General features: G+C 44.8%; 1 protein-coding gene across 8 annotated transcripts in view; it reads left to right on the forward strand.

Moving 5' to 3' along the window:
• Positions 1 to 15,493, forward strand: part of AMZ2 (archaelysin family metallopeptidase 2) — a 59,342-nt gene that overhangs the window by 30,154 nt on the left and 13,695 nt on the right. The window lies entirely within an intron of this gene.

Raw genomic sequence — 15,493 nt, forward strand, 5'->3', positions numbered from 1 at the left:
CGCAGCCAGTGCACAGCTGAGCAGTATGGAGTTTAGACTTCTGGCCTCCAGAACTGTGAGAGAGTAATTTCTGTTGTGTAAGCTACCGAGGGTTTGTGGTAATGCCAGCAGTCATTGGAAGTGCATACACTGGCCATCCCACAAATCCCGGGCTCTGAACTCACAGCCAGGTCCCTACCCGGGCTCCAGGTTAAGTGCTTTGCATGTGTTGCCTCTTACTCCTCCAATGAGCGAGAGGGGAGGACCCATTAGTATCCCCACTTCCCAGAGGAGGAAAACGAGGTGTCGAGAAGTCAGATCATCTTCCCAAGGTCATGGAGCGGGTCTGTGACAGAGGCTGATTCTCACTGAGACGGGTGTGACGCCAGGGGGAACACTTCACCATTCTGCCACTCTGTCCCCCAGCTATGAACATAGATTCCTAAAAACGTTATATACACAAGGATTCGAGTTCTGGTAAAGGAATTAGGGCCTCCCTCTCTCGGTACCCGAAGTCATAAAAGTTATTACGTATAACAACAGCATTTCAAAATCCCAACTCAGCCACGGGGTGATGGCAGGTTAGTTTGCGCTCCTCCCTCCTAACCCTGCTGTGCCACAGGACAGCACACTGGGACCCTAAGAAGTGGCGGCTTGCTCCAAGTCTTAAGGCTGGTCCCCTGATGTTAGAGCCAGAATCAGAAGCCAGTTCAGAATCTCCCCACCCAGCACACAGAGTACATTGTCGGAGTAAATCAGGCAGCTGAAATGTGGAAAGAAATGGGGGCTTGGTCACATGATCCTTGCTATTGAAGACAGTCCCAAGACCACAGTTCAGAATTCAACTATAAAATCAAATGTACTTTCCAAACACATGCATGATGCCTGCCCCCTACCAGAGGTGGAAGGTGGTCAGGCAAGCCAGACTGGGTGCCACCTAGGTCGCTGGAGATCAGGGGAGGACACTTGACCAGAACAGGTCCATTGCCTGACGGGTGGCCCATGAGGACTCCCTCCAATGGGGCAAAGTATTGAATCCACCAGACTGGCTCCCTGCAGTGGGCTGGACAATTTGTAGAGGACCGGACAGCAGAGAGAGAGACACAGGGGTGAAGGGGCAGGAGAAAGCACCCTGTCGCCAGAGCAGCCTCGCATCCTGGCAGCTTTCCCTCCTCACTCTTCATCCTGAAGGAAGCCTCCCTGGGTTCTCCATTCTAACCACGGAAGAGTTGGCCTCTCACGTAGCTCTTAAGGCACAAAACAGAGTCAAATGTACACAGTAGGCATGTTTTCTCCCAGTCCTTTTGCTTGGCATCTTTGCATTCAGATTCCTGCATTTTTGATTCCTTTGTGAAGTGATACACTTACGAATGCCTTACTGGATTAATTTTGCTGCCTGTCACTCTAGCAAATCCACTTCGGGCCAGTTGGATTTGCCAGGGTTTGTTCTCCTTACGGGTCCAGGAGGGCTCCCGGGTGAGCCAGCTTCAGGCGGAGACCACAGCACATCCCCTTTTTCATACTCCAAAAGCCAAAAGAAGATGGGGTTGGGGCAAGGCAATCTGGGACCCCATTTTCTTTCTATTAATCTTGCCTGAATTATGTGTTGAAAAATGAATGTTAAGACTGGGCACAGTGGCTCATGCTGTAATCCCAGCACTTTGGGAGGCCAAGGTGGGCCGATCATTTGAGGCCAGGAGTTCAAGACCAGCCTGGCCAACACGGTGAAATTTCATCTCTACTGAAAAATACAAAAATGAGCTGGGCATGGCGGTGGGCACCTGTAATCCCAGCTACTTGGAGGCTGAGGCTAGGACCCGGGAGGCGGAGATTGCAGTGAGCCGAGGTCACACCACTGCACTCCAGCCTGGGCAACAGAGTGTGAGACTCTGTCTCAAAAAAAGAAAAAAAAAAAGAGAAAAGAAAAGAATGTTAAAGCCCTCACCACTGAGGAATGTTTAATATCTGCCTGAACACAATGCTAACTTTAAAAAATAGCTATTGCTCTTTGGCTTGAGTCACAGAGGGAAAAAGAAAAAAAAATTAAAATAAACCGCTATTGTGTGTTTTCCTGTAGTAAAAATAGAGGAGAGCTGAATTCTGTTGGGCATGGAGTTAATAATAATTTACACCTGTGGTGCTCAGCCAACCACATGGTTGGGGAGCTGGTGAATTTTACCTACAGATCCTATTAATATAAGGTGAACTTCTCCATTTCCACCCTCCCACTTCAACCACCATCAACTCGACTCCTCTCTCAGGGAACTTTTAGCTCCACTATCACTGCAGGGTGGCAAAGGTGATACCACAGCCTGAGAATTTCACACACTGGTTTCCAGTTTTCGTTTTTTTTGTTTTTTGTTTTTTTGAGACAGAGTATCACCCTTCACCCAGGCTGGAGTGCAGTGGTTCCATCCTGGCTCACTGCAATCTCCACCTCCCAAGTTCAAGCTATTCTCCTGCCTCAGCCTCCCGAGTAGCCGGGATTACAGGTGCACACCACCACACCCGGCTAATTTTTGTATTTTTCTTTTTTAGTGGAAACGGGGTTTCACCATGTTAGCCAGGCTGGTCTCGAACTCCCAACCTCAGGTGATCCACCCGCCTCGGCCTCCCAAAATGCTGGGATTACAGGTGTGAGCCACCACGCCCAGCCTGGTTTCCAGTTTCTTTGGGGGGAAATTGCCAAAGCAAAACCCAAATGAAACAAAGGATGATAGAGAAAGAGGAAAGAAGGAAGGCAAAGAAAAGGGAGTGAAAAAGAAGTAGATAAAAATAAAAATAGCCGCCCCTCAGCCTGGGCGACATAGGAAGACCCCAACTCTAAGTAAATTTTTAAAAATTCACCAGATGTTGTCACACGCACCTGTAGTCCTAACTCCTCGGGAGGCTGAGACTGGAAGATCACTTGAGCCCAGGAGGCTGCAGTGAGCTATGATTGCATCACTGTACACCAGCCTGGGCAACCGAGTGAGACCCTGTCTCTAGGGGAGGGAGAAAAAAAGCTACCCCCAATTCCTATCCCATGCCTGGCACTGTAGCGGTTTCTGCATTTGATGTTTAACAACAAACTGAAACTGCCGCATAGGTGTTACAGGTAAGGCAAGCAACACCCAGAGAGGCTGGATTTGCCTAAGGCCACACAGCTTAGTAAACACAGAAGCCTGGATCTGAATCCAAGTCCCTCTTAGGCTAAAGCCCATGTTCTTGTTTACTGGTCACAGAAGCACCCTACTCTCATTCCTTAAAGAATCTCACAAAATAAAAGAAAAAAGCAGCACAGCAAGTTTCTAGAAAATCCATTAGCAGGCATGGTAGCTCATGCCTGTAATCCCAGCACTTTAGGAGGCTGAGGCTGGTGGATCACCTGAGGTCAGGAGTTTGAGACCAGTCTGGCCAACATGGCAAAACCCCTTCTCTACTGAAAACAGAGAAATTACCAGCCTGGCCAACATAATCCAGCCTGGCCAACATGGTGAAACTTCATCTCTACTAAAAATACAAAAATTAGCTGGGCCTGGTGGTGCACGCCTGTAATCCCAGCTACTCGGGAGGCCAGGGCTGGAGAATCACTTGAAACCAGGAGGCAGAAGTTGCAGTGAGCTGAAATCATGCCACTGCACTCCAGCCTGGGTGACAGAGTGAGACTCTGTCTCAAAACAAACAAACAAACAAAAAAATTAGCCAGGCATGGTGGTGGGCACCTGTAATCCCAGCTACTCGGGAGGCTGCAGCAGGAGAATTGCTTGAAACCTGGAGGCGGAGGTTGCAGTGAGCTGAGATCGCACCACTGCACTCCAGCCTGGGCAACAAGAGTGCAACTCTCTCTCGAAAGAAAAAAAAAAGAAAAGAAATGGTCTTCCCATGCCTCCTGGGAGTGAAGGTGCTAATCTGTGAACCTATGTCCCCAGCCCTCTGAGGGTGACGATTCAATACAAAGCCACTGGTGTTTTTCTACATCATTCTCTCTATGAGCTTGGATGTTATGAGGCTGGTTCTTTCTTTTCTTTCTTTTTTTTTCTTTCCTTTCCTTTTCTCTTTCTTTCTTTCCTTCTTTCTTTCTTTTCTTCTTCTTTCTTTCTTTTTCTTTTCTTTCTTTCTCTTTCTTCTTTCTTTCTCTCTCTCTCTTTCTTTCCTCTCTCTTTCTTTCCCTTTTTTTTTTTTTTGTTTTATTGAGACGGAGTCTCACTCTGTCGCCCAGACTGGAGTGCAGTGGCGCAATCTCGGCTCACTGCAAGCTCCTCCTCCCGGGTTCACGCCGTTCTCCTGCCTTAGCCTCCCGAGTAGATGGGACTACAGGCACCCGCCACCACGCCCAGCTAATTTTTTGTATTTTTAGTAGAGACGGGGTTTCACGGTGTTAGCCAGGATGATCTCCATCTCCTGACCTTGTGATCCGCTTGCCTCGGCTTCCCAAAGTGCTGGGATTACAGGCATGAGCCACCACGCCCGGCCTCTTTCTTTCTTTCTTTTGAGACAGGGTCTTGCTCTGTTGCCCAGGCTGGGGTGCAGTGGCATGATCTTGGCTTACTGCAGCCTCAATCTCCTGGGCCCAGGTAATCCTCCCACCTCAGCCTCCTGAGTAGCTGGGACCACAGGTGCACACCACCACACCTGCTTAAGCTGATCCATTCTTGCTGTGCTGGGTCACCCCCAGGTGACACTCAATGTCAATAAGTCGTGTTTTATTCCAATAACTACACTTTGTTTTTCTGGATCAGTACTACAGCAAATGGCAGATTCCATTTCTTCAGGGTATAAATGTGTAATAAGAACAAGTAGCAGTTGGGCTCAGTGGCTCACACCTGTAATCCCAGCACTTTGGGAGGCTGAAGCAGGCAGATCATCTGAGGTCAGGAGTTCAAGACCAGCCTGACCAACATGGAGAAACCCTGTCTCTACTAAAAATACAAAATTAGCTGGGCGTGGTGGCGTACTCTGGGAGGCTGAGGCGGCTGGATCACTGGAGTCCAGGAGCTCAAGACCAGCCTGGGCAACTTAGCAAGACTCCATCTCTAAAAAAAAAATTAAGATTAACCAGGTGTGGTGGCACATGCCTGTAGTCCCAGCTATGTGGGAGGCTGGGGTGAAAGGATCGCCTGAGCCCGGGAGGTCAAGGCTGCAGTGAGCTGTGAGTGCACAGCCTGGGCAACAGAATGTGACCTTGTCTCTAAAAAAAAAACAAAAAAACAAAAAAAACAAAAACCAAAACAAAACAAATCACTGCATTATTTTCATAAAAGCATATGTATCTTATGGGCCAGGTGGAGTGGCTCATGCCTCTAATCCCAGCACTTTGGAAGGCCAAGGTGGGGGGATTGCTTGAGCTCAGGAACTCAAGACCAGCCTGGGTAATACAGTGAGACAGCGATACTACAGTTCAAAACAACAATAAAAAAATGAGCTGGGCATGGTGGCACACACCTATAGTCTTAGCTACTCAGAGGGCTGAGGCGGAAGGATTGCTTGAGCCGAGGTCAAGGCTAAAGTGAGCCCTGATTGTGTCACTGTACTTCACCCTGAGTGACACAGTGAGACCCGGTCTCAAAAAAAAAAAAAAAAAAAGTAAAAAACATAGCTAGGTAGATAGATAGATGTGTCTGCAAATCATTCCTAGGAGCAGCCCAGGCCTAGAGAGTTAAACCACCCATAGTGACTCACATCAACAGGCCCTTTTGTCAGCGGGCATTTCCATAATTAGAACTTGTGACCAACATGTCCAACCACGAGGATATATGACAAGTACTTGTCTCCAGCACTGGTTTCTTAGCACAAAAAGAACCTGTTAAATGTCAGGGCTTTGTGTTTTTGCCTTTGGGCTTTTGCCATGCCTGGTTATTGGGCACCTTCTGGTAATAACCAGTTAGTTGAAAGGAGCTGTTCCCATGTCTGCTTTAATTCTCTCATTAACCCTGGGGGCCAGAGGTTCTTACTGTCCATACCCCTGGATAAACACACTGAGTCCCAGGGAGGTAAAGTGCCTTGGCCGGGGCCACCCAGGAGCTGGTGGTGCCTCAGTTGAACCCAAGGCCACGGACCGTGGAGTTCACACCCTCTCACTATGGCACATGGGCCTGAGCCTCAGGAACACTGTAAAGTAGGTTGGCTTCCCCCTCACGGAGCCCCTACCCGGGACAGCCGCAATCCCTCAGGGCCCCTCTAGGTGTCTGCTTGGCTGACTGGGCAGCCCGGAGAGAACAGTGACCCAGGAAAGCAAGAGGAGAGTTTCCAGGAGGACAGAACACTGGTGCTATCAGGTGCCAGGAGCAGCGTGTGCCACACACGGTCCTGCTCTGCTGTGGCTTTGTGTCTTTGGTACGTGCTGTGCCCTCAGCCTGGGCTGCCCTGGACTGGCTGTCCCTACCCCTCCAAGACTTAGCCCAAAATCTTACTTTTTTTTTTTTTTTTTTGAGATAGGGTCTCACTTAGTCCACCAGGCTGGAATGCAGTGGCACAATCTTGGCTTACTGCAACCTCCACCTCCCAGGCTCAAGCAATTCTCCTGCGTCAGGCTCTCGAGTAGCTGGGATTCTAGGTGCCCATCACCATGCCCAGCTAATTTTTGTATTTTAAGCAGAGATGGGTTTTGTTATGTTGGCCAGATTGGTCTCAAACTCCTGACCTCAGGTGATCCATCTGCCTCGGCCTCCCAAAGTGCTGGGATTACAGGCGTGAACCACTGCATCTGGTTTCCAAAATATTACTCTTTTCCCCAGAATGGAAATACAATTATTATTCAAAATATAAGAGTAATCTTAAAAAATAAAAAATGTAAGTTTTAAAACTCTTTATATATACATGTAAATTTATATGCACATTATATATCTCAAATGTGTGAATATGTATTTTTGTATTTATAAACACTTAAACTAAAATATGTAAATTTATGTATAAAATTATAACATATGAACATATACTATGTATACATTTTGTAACCCTCATTTTCACTGACTACAAAATAAATGTATTTTATATGGTAAATATAGATTTACATAATTTTTTCAAGGTAAATAGTTAAAAAAATATAAAACTAGTAAATGCTCATTGCAAAATAAATATTGCTAAAAAATATCAAGAAGAAAGTAAACAGCACAAAAAGCCCTCCTTCTAAAGACAACCATTATTAACATTTTGGCAAACTTCCTTTTTTTTTTTTTTTGAGATGGAGTCTCACTCTATTGCCCAGGCTGGAGCGCAGTGGGGAGATCTCAGCTCACTGCAACTTTCACCTCCCAGGCTCAAGTGATTCTCCTGCCTCAGCCTTCTGAGTAGCTGGGATTACAGGCACCCACCACCACATCCAGCTTATATATACATATATATATATTTATTTTTTTAGCAGAGACGGGGTTTCACCATGTTGGCCAGGCTGGTCTCAAACTCCTGACCTCAAATGATCCGCCCACTTCAGCCTCCCAAAGTGTTGGGATTATAGGCATGAGTCACTGCACATGGCCCAAACATCCCTTTTTTTTTTTTTTGAGATGGAGTCTCGCTCTGACGCTCAGGCTGGAGTGCAGTGGCGTGATCTCGGCTCACTGCCAACTCTGCCTCTTGGGTTCACAGCATTCTCCTGCCTCAGCCTCCCGAGTAGCTGGGACTACAGGCACCCGCCACCACACCTGGCTAATTTTTTGTATTTTTAGTGGAGATGGGGTTTCACCATGTTAGCCAGGATGATCTCGATCTCCTGACCTCGTGATTCGCCTGCCTGGGCCTCCCAAAGTGCTGGGATTACAGGCGTGAGCCACCATGTGCTGCCGAAAACATTCTTTTTTACACACATACACAACCATATTTTTATATAAATAGTTTCAAATTATATATACACTGTTTGGGAACTTTTTAAAAATTTTCAGCAAGATCTTGTGGACATCCTTCCATGATAATATGCATAGCATGAGATTGTTCTTTTTCATGACTACATAATATTTTATTGTGAGAGCATAACTTTATTGAATTTATTTATAAACACTAGTGGTGAAAATCCATTTTTCAACTATTCAGAATTAAAAACAACACCGTGATGAGCCATCTTTATATCTGGATTATTTCTGGAATAAGAAATAAATGGACTGAAAAATTAGAATGTACAATTCCAGAGGTCCCACGTTGTCAAATTTTGTTGAAAAATGTGCACCACAAAAAGTCTAAAAGTTCAGCCAAGTTTCACTTGGGTCATTTCTGGGCAAAAGGACCAGGCATGATTTTGTTTTTCTTCCTATTCTTCTGTCCTCCTCAGCTTTTCTATTCTAAGTGTGTCCTTCGTTATGCTGATGCAAATTGGCATTTTTACATTGCACAAGAATATATGCTTGTAATCCACGCAAGTGTTGCCTCTGACGACACTCTCTTTCCAGTTCCTCCTGCATGACACTTGCTCTCATCACCTGCTACAGGGGAGGGACCTGCTAGCCCTGTGCCTAAGTTAGCACCAGCAGGAACCCACAGGTGTTCAGTGGGGAGCTGCTGACTGCCTTGGAGAAGTGAATTGGAGACAAGTTGTTAATGGCTCCTGGTCCTAGGGTAACCCCCTCGGCTGGCACCTGCATTTAGCGCAGCAGTGAGCCAAGCTGTTTCCAGCTTGTGGGAAAGAAGCCTCGAGGGGTCCTCAAGGGCAAGAAGGCCTTTCCCAGCTCAGTCCAATCAGATACCCGCTGTGGCTGTGCTTCTTCTGGCCACAGGTCCCTGTCTTTGTTGGTTCCCTGCGCTGACCTGGCCAAAAGGAAGCTGCTTGTTTCTGGGCAGCAGCTTTCCCCTCCCCCAGGAAGTCTAAAAGGACACAGAGGACGTCTTCAGTATTTCCGTAGAGGTCACAAGTGAAGTGGGTCGCTGTTTTATGTTTGGTTGGTGCTGAGACACTTCCTCTTTCATTTACATCTTATTCAGGCCACCTCCTCCATCCCCCTTGGAGACTGAAAAAGGGGAACTCGAAAGAAAAACTGAAAATTTCAGACCAAGCTACAGCGCGGGAGACCATGCTGTCATCCTGAAGCAGAGGCTGGGGACACCACCAAGAGGATCACAGCATCCTCCAGGGTTCACTGATGCCACTGACCTAGGCTTTCTTTTTCTTTTCTTTTCTTTTTCTTTTCTTTTTTTTTTTTTGAGACAGAGTCTCGCTGTGTCGCCCAGGCTGGAGTGCAGTGGCCAGATCTCAGCTCACTGCAAGCTCTGCCTCCTGGGTTTACGCCATTCTCCTGCCTCAGCCTCCCGAGTAGCTGGGACTACAGGCGCCTGCCACCGCGCCCAGCTAGTTTTTTTGTATTTTTTAGTAGAGACGGGGTTTCACCAGGTTAGCCAGGATGGTCTCGATCTCCTGACCTGGCGATTCGCCCGTCTCGGCCTCCCAAAGTGCTGGGATTACAGGCTTGAGCCACCGCGCCCGGCTCTTTTTTTTTTGTAATAGAGATCAGAGTCTCGCTAGGTTGCCCAGGTTGATCTCAAACTCCTGAGCTCAAGCAATCCTCCCACCTCAGCCTTCTAAAGTGCTGGGATTACAGGCTTGAGTCACTATACTGGGCCTGACCAGGAACTTTCTTCCTCCCCTCATTCGAACTTTCTTAGCTCCCACTCAAGTCTTCCTAAATGCTATGTGGTATCCTTGGGACTCCTAATTCCTATTTTTTCAGGAAGTGAAATTATATTCTTAGAATAAAAACCAAAATCTGCTTTTGCTCAATTCTTTGACTTTACCGTATTTATATGCCATATATATAGAGAGTGCATATAGATATACACACACATATATACATACACACACATACACACACACACACACACACATCAGATTGTGGTAGCTTTTGGAAACTCTCTGAGGCACAGAAAATAAGTTGCCTGACAAGACATCAAAGAATTGCAAAAGAGGTCACAGCCCCAACGGTCTTACTGACTGCTTTGTGATTTGTAGCATGACAACTGAAAAGCATCTACTGGCTTCAGTAAATAGAAGTTGAATCATAACATTTGTTCCAGGAAACAGTAACTGAAGTCGCAAATCATAAATAATAAAGCATGAAAAATCTTATTTTAACCTAATGGACTAAAAGATTTCTTGCTGTTTTCATTTCTGCTAATGGTCTCTCTCCCTTGGCACCGCCAGAGCTGGCCCATTAAAGGTGAATCGAGCCTCAGTTTGCAGGCAGGACGTGGTCCAAAAGATCATTTGTAAGTTGGTTGTTTGGACTGAAGAATGTGTTTTCCCCTAGAAACCATTTTTCTCAGGGTGACTGGGTTCTCAGGGTCGCTTGCACAGTGCTGTTCAACTTCTACTGAAGCTGAGCTCTGGGTCTTTGAGGGCAGGTTCTCTGCAGTGCAGGAGGGAGAAATCAGGTCACCTGCTGCTTCTTTGCATAGAGCCCTGGCTCTGAGCACAATTTAAGCATAAGTTTTCTTTTCTACGTTCTCAACTCCCTTTTGGTGTCCAGGTCCAGGGCCCTAGTCCCTGGATTGCAGCACCCTCTCCTAATGTGCTTTACCCACCTCTGGGCTGCTTGCCTGCTGAGGGGGGTCTGGGACCCCACATTACCCACTTATTCCTGCTTCCTGACCAATCAGACTTCCATTTCCTCAGGGCGGTTGATATCAGCTAAGGGCCAGGGGGGAAAGCAAAAGGAACAGATATGAATTCACACTAGTAGGTGAATCATGGAGAACCTCTTAACCCTTAATACCTTCTCGTGTTAAAAAGAATTAGTTGTGGGACTTGAGAGTCCTTGTCGGGCAGTATGGGTCAGGGATGAACAAGGTGACTAAGGATTCATTTTCACGCACACATTAGTGGGACTCAGGCTCTTTACTGCACCTGCTTCCAGAACACTGGCAGTCAGTCAGGAAACGATCCTACTCTGGGAAAAAACGGGATGGTCACAGAGAAGAAACTTTCAGGTTCAGACACTGGGGAGACTCCCCTCAGTGAATAAGCTGGTTCTGTGCCAGATCGCCTCTGAGAATAAGCCACCTTCATGCACACAGAACCGCCCCCACCAATTTTTTGTGCCTCATAATGAAATCTTAACAGATAGCCAAAGATTACCAGATGTTTATGGAAAGATCTAATATGAAACAAAAAGACCAAAACAGAGGAAACAACAGAACAAATCTTCAAAAGTAGTATAGTTACTATCTATAGAGAAATAAGAAAAGACATTTATCCATGAAATGACAGGACGTATTTTAGACTGTTTGGGATGCTATAACAAAATATGATAAACTGGGTGGTTTATAAACAACAGAAATTTATTTCTCATGGTTCTAGGGACTGGAATACAAGATCAAGGGGCTGATTTGGTGTCTGGAGAGGGCTTGCTTTCTGGTTCAGAGACAGTGTCTTCTTGCAGTGGCCTCACATGGTGGAAAGGGTGAGCTGGCTCCGTTAGGTCTCTTTTATAAAGGCACTAATACTATTCATAAGGGTTCCATTCTCATGACCTGATCACCTCCCAAAGGTTCCCATCTACAAATACTATCACATTGGGGGTTAGGTCTCAACACGTAAATTTTGGGGGGACACAGACATTCAAACCATAGCAGGGTACAAAATAAAATAATCATAACAAGAAAGGGATTTTGGTTATGAAAAAGCAGAAGTTGAAAGTAAGTATTCAAAAGAAAGGATAGAAAATAATTGATAAAGGCTGGGCGTGATGGCTCACATCTGTAATCCCAGCACTTTGGGAGGCCAAGATGGGTAGATCACGAGGTCAGGAGTTCGAGATCACTCGCCAAGATGGTGAAACCCTGTTTCTACTAAAAATACAAAAAAAAAAAATTAACTGGGTGTGGTGGTGGGAGCCTGTAATCCCAGCTACTAGGGAGGCCGAGGCAGATAATTGGTTGAACCTGGGAGGTGGAGGTTGCAGTTACAGTGAGTTGAGATTGCACCACTGCACTCCAGCCTGGGCGACAGAGTGAAACTCTGTTTCCAAAAAAAAAAAAAAAAAAAAAAAAAAGAAAGAAAAAAAAAGAAAAGAAAATAATTGATAAAAACTTCAGAACATAGTACAAAAAGATGGAAAAATGTGAGAGATAAGAAAATTTGTGGATCTATTCTGAAAGTCCAACATCCAGCAAGAATGGAGGGAAGGAAATAATAATAAAAAAAAATACCAGAAAATTTATCAGAATGAAAGGATAAGGGTCTCAGTATCAAAGGGACTGCTAAGTGAGCCACAAAATGAATGGGAAGAAAGGCTCAGGCTATAAGGCACATCTTTATAACCCTTCAGAACTCTAAGGATAAAAAGGAGATCCTAAAATCTTCCTAAAAATAACAGATAACATACAAAGGACTAGGAATCAAAATGGTATTGAACTTCTCAGTAGCAACATTGGAAGTCAGAAGAAACTGGAGCAAACTACTTATAACTCTGACAGGAAGTGATCTGCAATCCAGAATTCCACACCAACCCAGCTAAATTCTCAGTCAGGTATGAGGGCAGAATAAAAGCATTTTTAGATGTCAAAGATCTCAAAATATTTATCTCTATGTACCTTTATTCCAGAAGGTTCTGGGGATGTGCTACTGAAACCAAAGGAGTAAGCCAGGAAAGAGGAAGACACAGAATTTAATAATTTAAGAAACAGGGGATCCAACAGAGCAAAGTGTAGTTGCAGTCCTAGGAACAGCTATGCAGTAGGCCCACAGACGGCCAGTACAGATAGGAACGGGGAGATGAAGGTACTCAGAAAAAAAATGTAACCAGTGTGCATGGGCCATGAAGAGAAGCATTAGAAAACAAAGAACCAGAGAATGATAAAAAAATGAGGCACATGCATATTATACAGTTTTTTAAAAGAAAATAAATAACAGAAATCAAATGATGATTAAGTCCAGGCAAAAATAAAAAGGTTCTACAAGAAAGAAAGCACAGTCATAGTACACTACTTGGCTCTGGAGTGCACAATGTTTGTATAATCATCACAATGTAAACAGCACCCACCAGATTCAACCAAAATTTGTGATATAATCACAAGAGGAATGAGAGGTGGAAAGTATGATGTATGAGAGTTAAGTCCTAATCTCTCATGGCAATAAACTAACAAATGCTACCTAAAATTAAAAGATCAAGAAATCTCGCTATACACACATTGTTGAGAAACACTGAGATAAATACCAGAAAAAACAGCCAAGGAGTTGAGAACAGTAGCCTCTAGGAAGTTGACCTATGGCGTGGGGACTATTACTTTTCATTACAATGCTTTTAGTACTTCTTAGCCTTTAAAAATGTGTACTTGGAATATTTTCATACATATAGTAATTTTATTATTATTTATTTATTTGTTGAGACCTAATGTTGCTCTATCACCCAGGCTGAAATGCAGTAGCGTGATCTCAGATCACTGCAACCTCTGCCTCCCAGGTTCAAGTGATTCTCCTGCCTCAGCCTCCCAAGTAGCTAGGACTACAGGTGTGCACCACCACACTTGGGTAATTTTTTCTTTTTCTTTTTTTAAGCAGAGACAGGAGTTTGCCACGTTGGCCAGGCTGGTCTTGAACTCCTGACCTAAGTGATCTGTCTGCCTCGGCCTCCCAAAGTGCTGAGACTACAGGCGTGAGCCACCCGTACCCGATACATATAGTAATTTTAAAATAAAGTCAACAAATTAGGAAGACAAAGGATGGCTTGATTGTTAATCTAAGTGAATCTCTAGTTAGTGGTGTGTTGGTGTGAGTAAAATTCAGAAACTATAGGAAAAACAGATTGAGGAGCAGTTGAAAGGGTAGGCAGAAAGAGGCAGGGAACCACCTAGAAAGCATGGAGAAGCTGTTATGCCCAAGGATCATTTGTATATTTAGGAATGCCTAAAATTAGTACATTACTGACTTGTTAAATTGCTTTCTGACTGTAAAAGTAATAATACTTATTGTAGGAAGTTTGGAAAAGGCAAATTAACAAGTAAAATGGGAGAGAGAAAGAGAAATCAAAACCACTAAATATCTCATTATTCATAGATTATTACTTATCAGCACTTTTTCTTTCTTTCTTGTTTTTTTTTTTTGACACCAAGTGAGTGTAGTGGTGCGATCTTGGCTCACTGCAAACTCCGCCTCCCAGGTTCAAGTGATTCTCATGCCTCAACCTCCTGAGTAGCTGGGATTACAGGCGTGTGCTGCCATGTCCAGCCAATTTTTGTATTTTTTAGTAGAGATGGGGATTTGCCTTGTTGGCCAGGCAGATCTCGAGCCCCCGACCTCAGATGATCTGCCCCCCTCAGCTTCCCAACGTTCTGGGGTTACAGTCATGAGCCACCGTGCCTGGTCAAGCACATCTTTTTAAAACAAAAATAAGATTACAATGTATAGGCCAGGCAAGGTGGCTCACGCCTGTAATTCCAGCACTTCAGAAGGTGGAGGCATGCAGATGGCTTGAGCCCAGAAGTTCAACACCAAAACACGCCTGGGCAACATGATGAAATCCCCTCTCTATGAAAAATATAAAACATTAGCCAGGTGTGATGGTGCATACCTGTAATCCCAGCTACTTGGGAGGCTGAGGTGGGAAGATCACCTGATCCTGAGAGGTCCAGGCTGCAGTGAGCTGTGATCACACTACTCTACTCCAGCCTGAGTGACAGAGTGAGGCCCTGTCTCAAAAAAAAAAATTACAATGTGTAAACATTTCTATGTCACACTTTATTTCCTCTTAGCATTTCTCTAGGTCACTGTTGTCTTTGATAAATGATTTTTTTTTTTTTTTTTTTGAGACAGTCTCCCTCTGTTGACCAGGCTGGAGTGCAGTGGTGTGACCATGGCTCACTGCAACCTCCGTCTCCCAGGTTCAAGCAATTCTCCTGCCTCAGCTTCCTGAGTAGCTGGAACTACAAGCATGTGTCACCACGCCTGGCTAATTGTTGTATTTTTAGTAGAGATGGGGTTTTGCCATGTTGGCCAGGCTGGTCTCAAACTCCTGACCTCAGGTGATCAGCCTGCCTCGGCCTCCTAAAGTGCTGGGATTACAGGCATGAGCCACTGTGCCGAGCTGAGAAATGATTTTAAATAGGTGTTTAGTATTCTAACATAAGAATGTACATGTAATTTATGGTCTATGATTAATAATTTATGCTTTTCCAGCCTCCAATAGCTGGATATTTTGATTGTTTCTAATTTTCATAATTATAAATAATATTTTGGTGACTGTCCTTAACCATAAGTCTGTGAGGTCTCTTATTGGGTCAATGGGTATGAACATTTTAAAAGCTATTAATACTCCATGTCGGGTTGTTCACCAGAAAGATTCGACCTGTTTATACACAGTTCCGCCAGCACAGTCTACCATCATTGGACATTATCATCAAATACAACTTTTGAGTAACCACGTTAATGTATCACACAATTAAAAAAAGATCAAGGTTGGGGGCAAATTCGTAAAATGGAATGCAAACAAAAATAAATGAACCGAACTATATTTCATGTTAATAACAATACTACACTGAAGGGTAGAATTGGGAGGGGGAAGAACTAACCCAGGTAGGTAACTTGAACACAGTATTTTAATATATATCCTCTGGCAGT

This window comes from Macaca fascicularis, chromosome 16 (genome assembly GCF_037993035.2).
Source record: "Macaca fascicularis isolate 582-1 chromosome 16, T2T-MFA8v1.1".
In the NCBI taxonomy this organism is placed as follows: Eukaryota; Metazoa; Chordata; class Mammalia; order Primates; family Cercopithecidae; genus Macaca; species Macaca fascicularis.